Source organism: Lithobates pipiens, unplaced genomic scaffold, assembly GCF_037356315.1.
Source record: "Lithobates pipiens isolate NorthernLeopardFrog02 unplaced genomic scaffold, aLitPip1_a1.2 Scaffold_18, whole genome shotgun sequence".
NCBI lineage: Eukaryota > Metazoa > Chordata > Amphibia > Anura > Ranidae > Lithobates > Lithobates pipiens.
Window position 1 is genome coordinate 62,611,426 of NW_027507758.1, and position 8,736 is coordinate 62,620,161.

Sequence of the window (8,736 nt, forward strand, 5' to 3'; positions counted from 1 at the left end):
TGTGTGAAAAAAAAATAAATTCAAGCAAAATATAAAATATTCCATGGACTCAACATGCCTCTCAACAAATAGCTTGGGGTGTCTACTTTCCAAAATGGGGTCATTTGGGGAGGTTTTAAACTGTCATTGTCACTGACAACACTGGCATTTTGTGTTCAACATTAGAAGCTTATGCATATCACCCACTCGTCTAACCACTTCAAGACACTTTTTGTTTATATGAAAAAAACATTTTTTGATAGAAAAATCACTTTGAAACCCCACATTTTATATATTTTTTAAAGCAGAGGCTCTAAAGATCAAAATGGTAGGTGTTGCAATTTTTTTTTTCACACAGTATTTGCACAACGATTTTTCAAACACAGTATTTTGGGGGAAAAAACACACTTTTTAAAGAAATTTGAATGCACAAAAACACACTATATTTCCCAAATGTTTGGTAAAAGATGATCTTATGACATGTACATAGATACCAACACTGAAGAAATGGCTTCACTCCAAGATTCTTCAAAATTCTTGTTTAATAAACGAACATCCCAAGTGTTACAAACCGTTGAAATGGTAGACGCGTTTCACACACTAACAGGTGCGCTAATTCATTACAAAGATAATTCAGCATTATTCTACTTATATAAACCTATCTAATATAGCAACAGGTGATACAGATAAATTGCAGACTTCTAGCCACATGCGATTCACATAAATATTAATGAGAGAAAAATACATTGGGGGTTAGGCCGGGTTCACACTGGTACGACAAACGCTCCGACATTGGGAGCTCATGTTGCATGACATGTGAAAATCAATGTTTCCCTATGGGAGCCGTCTTAACTGGTCCAACACAAGTCGGGCAGACTTTGAAAATGCTCCCTGTGCTACTTTGGTCCGACTTGATCCTACTTCAGCCCATTGACTATCATTGAAGTAGGATCAAAGTCGGATCCTTGTCCTAACCATCCGACTTTGGCATCCGACATTGTGTTATTTCCTGCCCCCTGCTGTAGACCCTGCCATTGTGTGTTAGACCCCTTTCACACTGGGATGTTTTGCAGGCGCTACAGCGTTAAAAATAGTGCCTGTAAAGTGCCCTGAAACAGCTGCTGCTGTCTCTCCAGTGTGAAAGCCCCGAGAACTTGCACACTGGAGCGGTGCGCTTGCAGGACGGTCAAAAAAGTCCTGCAAGCCACATCTTTGGAGCGGTGTATTTACCACTCCTAAAGCGCCCCTTCCCATAGAAAACAATGGGGCAGCGCTGCAAACCAGCCTACAAAGCGCCGCTGCAGCAGTCTTTGCAGGTAGTTTTAATCCTTTTTCAGCTGCTAGTGGGGGGTTAAAACCGCCCCGCTAGCGACCGAATAGCGCTGCTAAAACAACAGTAAAGCGCTGCTAACTATGGCGCTGCTTTACCGCCAGCGCCCGCAACGCCCGACTGTGAGAATAGCCTGTTTTGAAGGATAAGTTGTACTATCTGAGAAGTCGGATCAAACTGGTATCCTGTACATGAAAGTCAGATGGATGTAGGACAGATGTCGCAGAGCAAAGTAGGATGAAAGTCGTACTACTCTCTTGTAGTATAGTGTGAACCCAGCCTTATTTATGAAAGGCAAATCCACTTTGCACTGCAAGTGGTAGGGGTAGATCTGAAATGAGGGGAAGCTCTGCTGATTTTATCATCCAATCATGTGCAAGCTAAAATGCTGTTTATTTTCCTTGCATTTCCCCCTCAGGTCTACAGCGACTTTACTTGCACTTGCATCGGAAAGTGGATTTGCCTTTCGTAAATAGCCCCCATAGCCATATAAACTTCCACATATTTGGATATCTATTCATAAATAAAATGAATGGTAGTGATGAGGAAGGATATACCAATATAGTCATTTAATGTGCTATGAGAAAACAGGAAAAAATGTGTACATATGAAGTATGTATAAAAAATATAGCTGTGTATATAGAAGAGAGAAAACATCCAAATTTAAAAATATTATAACCTATTTATATACCAATGGATAAAGATGAATATATGTTTGCTATACTCCATTAAACCTGAGTAAATATATATGTAATAAATACATACATATATATATAGCTGGCCCCACAATAAAAACATCAAGCAAAAGCATGGGGACGCTATCAAGGTATAAGGATGAAAAGAGGGGAAGTATACAAAATTGACCAAAATCGATCAGCAGTATATGGTTCATACAGAACAAAGATATCCATTGATTATCTGTTCCGTATGACCTTAATACCATCAGTCCTAACTAGATAGATGAATTCATGTACGGTATATAAATTTGTAGATATATATATCGACTGCAGAAGGCATAGGGGTGATCTAAAATTTGGGCTGCATTTTTACCGCCCATATTGTTCCATATATATATATATATATATATATATATATATATATATATATATATGGAACAATATGGCTGGTAAAAATGCAGCCCAAATTTTAGATCGCCCCTATGCCTTCTGCAGTCTATAAAAGAGACTCGTATTTAATAAATGAATTAGATGACCAACTGTCTTGGGCGTGCCTACTACCAGGAACAAAACTATCATAATTTGCGCTGAAATTTAAAGAGACACTAGATAGAAAAGGACCACATCGATAAACCGACAACACATCACAAGCCAAATAATAATAGTAGCATATAGTTTGGAATGATGTGGCAAAAGGCAAAAAACTAAGAAAAAAAAGTGTGTGTGTGTGGGGGGGGGGGTGGGGGCGGTTATGGGGCTGATAATATGCTGCCAGAGAAGATGTATATTTGGCTAGTCATAAAAATGAGTAACATCCCACTCAAAATTTAACCCATGTGGGGAGCGAGTCTGGAGGTGAAATATCCAGAAAACTTCTCTCCGGCACAGCAACTGGAAGACATCACCCCCCTCACTGGTGACCTGATCTTGTCAATTACTTGTATACACATAGCTGAAGTATTGCCTTTATGGCATAAATTAAAATGCTTTGCTACATTTGTATTCACATTTTTGTCACACTATATAGATGTTCATTGAAACGATCACGAAGACGCCTGGTTGTTCTACCCACATATTGAATGCGACAAATGTCGCATGTCAGTAGGTATATGACATAGTTGGTGTTGCAGTTGTAGAAATGAGTTATTTCATAGTTCTTTTGTGTGACTGTTGAACAAAACTGATTTCCGCTGACTACATGGCTGCAGCAAGGACACCCATTCGTGCCACACTTGAAGTTTCCCTTGAAATGCAGCCATGATGACGATAGATACCAAACATGACATGCTTTAAAATTTCGCACCCCCATACAACGACAACAAACTACATACATTTTTAAAAACCTTTAAAAGCCTTTACAGGTTACCACTTTAGATTTACAGAGCAGGTCTACTGCTAGAGTTACTGTCCTCGATCTGACATTCGCCGTGATACCTCACATGCATGGTGCAATTGCTGTTTACATACAACACGAGACAGATGCTTTTTACTTATGTATTTTTCTTTTTATTCTATTTTTACACCATCCCTTTCATTTTATTTTATTTTCTATCATTTTTATTGTTATTACAGGGAATGTAAATATCCCCTATGATAGCAATAGGTAAGTGACAGGTACTTTAAAAAAAAAATGTTTGGGGTCTATTAGATTCTAGATCTCTCCTCTGCCCTTAAACATCTGAACACACCAAGATCAGAGTGATCAGATGCTTTCCCAATTTCTGACCACAAAGCCGTTCTTGTCTCCAATCAGCTGGCAGAACCACCGGCTGCATTCTCAGGTTTCCTTGGTGGGACAGGAGAGCCAGTGAAAATCATGGTGGGAATGGGGGCCAGGTCCCCTCTCACTGCTTGTAAAAGCAGTCTAGTGGCTAATTAGCTGCTAGGATTGCTTTTACATGAAAGCCGACTATGAAAACATGAAAACTATACCAAGATGATGCCTAAACCTGCAGGCATCATTCTGGTATAACCACTAAAATGCAGCAACATTGGACCCTCCGTAATAATACTAAGAAATTCGATATGATATGGGACCCGTGGATCAATTATGTCTCTCCCTTGTGATTTGCCACTGGTTGACCCTCCCTTTCCCTCTTCTTTTTCTCTTTTCCTCTCCCTCTTTCTTCTCTTTTCCTTCCTTTCTGTCTTTTCTTTTTCTTCTCTATATTTACTGTCCAACAAGACAATCTTATAACTTATAAAATATCAGGCGCAATTCCATGAGGTTGATACTCACAGCAGAAGGGCGCAAGGGAAATCCCCCCCCCCGCCTTTTTTTTTTCCTCCTTCCCCTTCACCCTGTTCTGTTCCCTGCGCTATTATTGCCCCTGACAAAATGGGCGTAAATGGCTCCCTGGGTGAGGTGTAAGTGGGCCTGGCAGAGTGTGGGGCATACTTCAAAACCTGGTCGATAAAGCACCATACTCTTCTAGGTTGCTAAGTAATGTGCAGTTCATCAATATTTTTGTTACATATAGTTTATATTCAACTTACAGCTTTGAGAAACTGCACTCCCAATTTCACTGTCGGAGGACCTAACTGATGTTTATGTTGGAAGTCACATCTTTTAGAATTTTGATGCTTACTGACTGTACTTTTTGTAATATCATCTTGTTGTCTTACTTCGCATTGTAAATAAAAACATATTGAAAGTAAAAAATGCAGCAACATACCAGTACGTTGCTGGTCCTTGTTGGACATATATTGTAATGTTCTTTTTTTTTTAATCCAGCCTGTGGGCTCAATGAAAAAAGAGAACCTAACAGATTCCTCCACTCACATCGATCGGCCGGTGATATGCCCACCATTAGAATACCACCCTGCTTCCACCCACTTCTAATGATGGACATGCACTGTTTTTTTTTCAGATCAATGTGGATGAAAAAAATCTCTGCCAAGAAAAGTGAATGAAAATATATGCCGAAGCATAGGGACGATCCGCCCCTATGTCCACCCCTGCCATTATGCTTTGGCATGTATGCTTTTTTTTTTTTTAACTGTGGCGGTGAAATCACCTCCTCCAGCGCTGGATTGATGGATTTACATATCGTGAGAGCAAACCCTGTTGCTGTCAAAATAAACAAATCAGTGCTGCAGCTGAATGGCATACCTGCAAAGCAAACAATGGTTAACAATAAATCACAGTATCAATAAAACATTAACTCAATAAAACATCTTTTTTTTTTATTCCATCTGTGCCAAAAAAAAGAGTAAAAAATATATATGACAAAGCATAGGGGGAATTCACCCGTGTGTCCTCCCAGGGCTCCAGGAGGGGAAATTACATCACTTCCTGTGCCTGTGTTTACATTACACAGATTACATTACACAGATCAGCAGGTCCAGGCCAGAATTCATTGGCCTGGCCCTGAAGATTGATCAGTTCTGTAACGAATCAGATTGCCGTTGGGACGATGGGGCCGCACTACCCGCGGGCCTGCACAACATACTGGTACGTTGTTTGGCTCATCCGGGCCACCCTGCCGCAGTATATGTGTGGTAGGCAGTCCAGAACTGGTTAAAATGTACAAGCAGCAGACTTGTGAAAATTAATTTATTTAAAGTATAAAGTTTATTAGGTTTCAATACGTAACACAGGACAACTACTCAGAACAAAACCTTGCAAAGGATCAAAACTGAATGAGACTTACAGCAATACAAAATGAAGGCACTTCAGTGCTATAGTGTGGTGCACTCACTTAACCAACTCCGTTGCCTGGAAGCCACAGTAATGGTGCTCATAATTGCTATAATTTTTTTTAATAGTTTTTCTATTGAACTTGTTAATCTCATTTTTCGACTAAATTATGTTCACAATATTTTGCATCGGAATTGGCCACTTAACACTTCACTTATTTTCAGCTGTGTATCTCCAATTAACACAAGCCTATGACCAAATGGTAATTGAGTTATGGTCAGCATAGATAAGATGGAAGTCAATGAGAGTGATCAGTAAGGTTGCTCTAATTAGACAGTGGAGGGCAGCTGGATGTGCTTAGCTATGAATTAGACTCCATTGACACTTGTGCAACTTGTCATGCAACTTTGGACATCAAAGTTGCATGACAACTCGTTCCCCATATCTTGCATTGATACCCATTCATATATGTGCAACTTAAAGTTGTTGATGTACTACTTTTGTCTGACTTTCTTGCAAATTGAAGGCCAATGGCCATAGACTTCAATATTAAGCTTCAAAAGTTGCATGAAAGTCGTACCTGAATGTTATACAATGCAACAGTTGTCCATTATCACTAGTCAAAGCCAGAGTTGTATCCAAGTTGCACCCATCCAAAGTTGCATCAAAGTTTCACTCCAAAGTCGGCGCAACTTTGGAGTCGTACCAGTGTGAATGGAGCCTTAATCAAAAGTAGGGCCCCAGTAACTATGTGAAACCAAGTCAGAAAGCAGCCCAAAATGTTTTAGCCTGCTTCTTGTGTCTGCTCTTAGGCTCACCATATGTTACAATCTGACTGTACAATCTTCTTTTGATCTACCAGCAAGTATGTAGTGCAAGGGCCTGCTTGATTGGGTACAAACAGATTGCATAGTTTAGCTAGGTCCTCATCTTACATAGTTTTGGTTGATCAAAAGCTGATTGTACAAATATTGTATTAGCAGGTTGTATCATTTATGGTGACCCTTGGGTATGACTTTTATTTATAAATAAAAGGATCACTTTAATGTAAGTTTATCAAGCTGATTTTGTGCTTTACTTCCATGATCTTATAATACAATAGGCACAAAAACATTTCAATACACTGGCCATAAAAAAAAAAAAAAGTTTTTTTTTAAAATTAAAGTATAATTAGTTACAAGGGGTTAAAATAATAATACTGTTTCAATATAGCCAATGCAAAAAAAAAAAAAAAAGGGGGGGAGGGGGGGGGTTTAAAGGCCATCCCACTGTAATATCTCCTCTGTATAGCAGGATCAGTTACTCAGTCCCAGAATGGTTGGGCCTCATCCCACCAACTCCCTTCTGGTCCCGATCAATCTCTGGATTCCCTTCGATAGGCACCCCAGATAAGCCTAGCTGGGACTTTCATGTATTCAAAGGCTTCTGTGGCTTCCTCTCTTTCTCAGGGACAGACCTCCTGCTTTGGTGTCCCCTCCTGAAGGACTGGACACAGGAACTCTGCTCTCTGGCTACTAGGGCTCAGTAGATTTATGGGCTCTCCCTCCACCCTCTGGGCATAACTCCCCAGGGATTGGCTGAATTTCCATAAATATCTAAGTTGCCTGTCCTGCTCTTCCTCCCACTGTACTTCTAGAAATCTCTAGAAGATGGGGGGAGTAGCAGAACAGCAGCCTGTTATACCCTGAACAGAATATTCAACCGCTGCTTCACTGTTACAAAGGAGCTAACTAAACGTACCTAGCAGCCTACTCTGAAGTAGGAGGCTGTTATATCTATTCATCTAAAAATGATCATTAGATCCATGAAGTGCATAACATTCTGACCACCAATGCCCCGTTTTATCACAAAGCAATACATTTTACAAAAGATAAAATAACGACTTCACAGTTTGCCTTCCTTGCCCACATCCTTCCCCATATTACTTACTGTATGTATTCTCTAATAAAAAGAGTATTTGCCAAAATCTTGCATGCTAGTAGTCCCAGGGGGGCCACAGTGGCAAATACACAACATGTTTCTTGGGTTCAAAAGCGCCCCACTTCCTCTTCTTGAGAAACTTTGCCAATGAAATATGATGCATAAATCTACATTAAGACTTTTATTGTTTTATTGTTTCTATTGTTCTATTGTTTTCTAGCCTATTACAAAGCACTAAATATATAGACAATGGTACCATATTTTCTTAAAGCAGACCTTCGGTCATTTTTTCATCTTTCCAACTATTAAATCTTCTGCCCTTGTTGTTTTAAATTTGGATAGTAATTTTTTTTTTCTGCCAGTAAATACCTTATACAGCCCACTTCTTGTTTCTTGTCTGGTAAAAAGCCAAGGGTTGTGACATCATGCACAGCTCTCTATCTCACTCTGGTGAGAGTTTGCCAGGAAGGGAGGGGGAGGGGGGGTGGGTGTGAGTGTTACCGGCCTCAAAATGTGAATTAAGAGAGCCGATGATTGTAGACGCGATGAGATAAGGTGATCAGCTTGGCGTGGACTGCAAAGAATCACACAAACAGCATGAGATATGACCACTGACTTTATGGCTGGAAGTAGTTTAATTTTTACATAACAATACATCTTTTATATTTTTATAGTCACATGTTTATAACCATTAACAATATATATAATACAGATTTTAACTAAAGTATTTTAAAACGTAGTTATAACAATGAACATTACTAAATTTAATAACATATATATCCCTGTTATTCAGTGTTATAGATAATTATCTTTATCTCTCTGGTACACTTTAAGTGTGCAATAATCATACTAGCAATGCATTGCTTTAATACAAATATTTTCATGGTAGTACTCTTTTTTAACCACTAGATGGTGCACATTGCATGTCTGTATGATGCAATACATAAGCTTTACATACAATAGGTTTTTTTCTATATTAAATAACAGAAAACATGTGATTCTATAAATCTATGCAATTACCAATAAATCAGGTTTAAATATACCTATTTAGAAAGGTTTAGTGTTTATCATAGACATTTGTTCTGACTAATGCAGTATTTTCATGTTCTTATGCACTTTTCCCTTGTTTCTGACACATGCTGTTCTAAACTTCTAATTACAGCAAAACTATAGCATAAAATCTGCTGAGA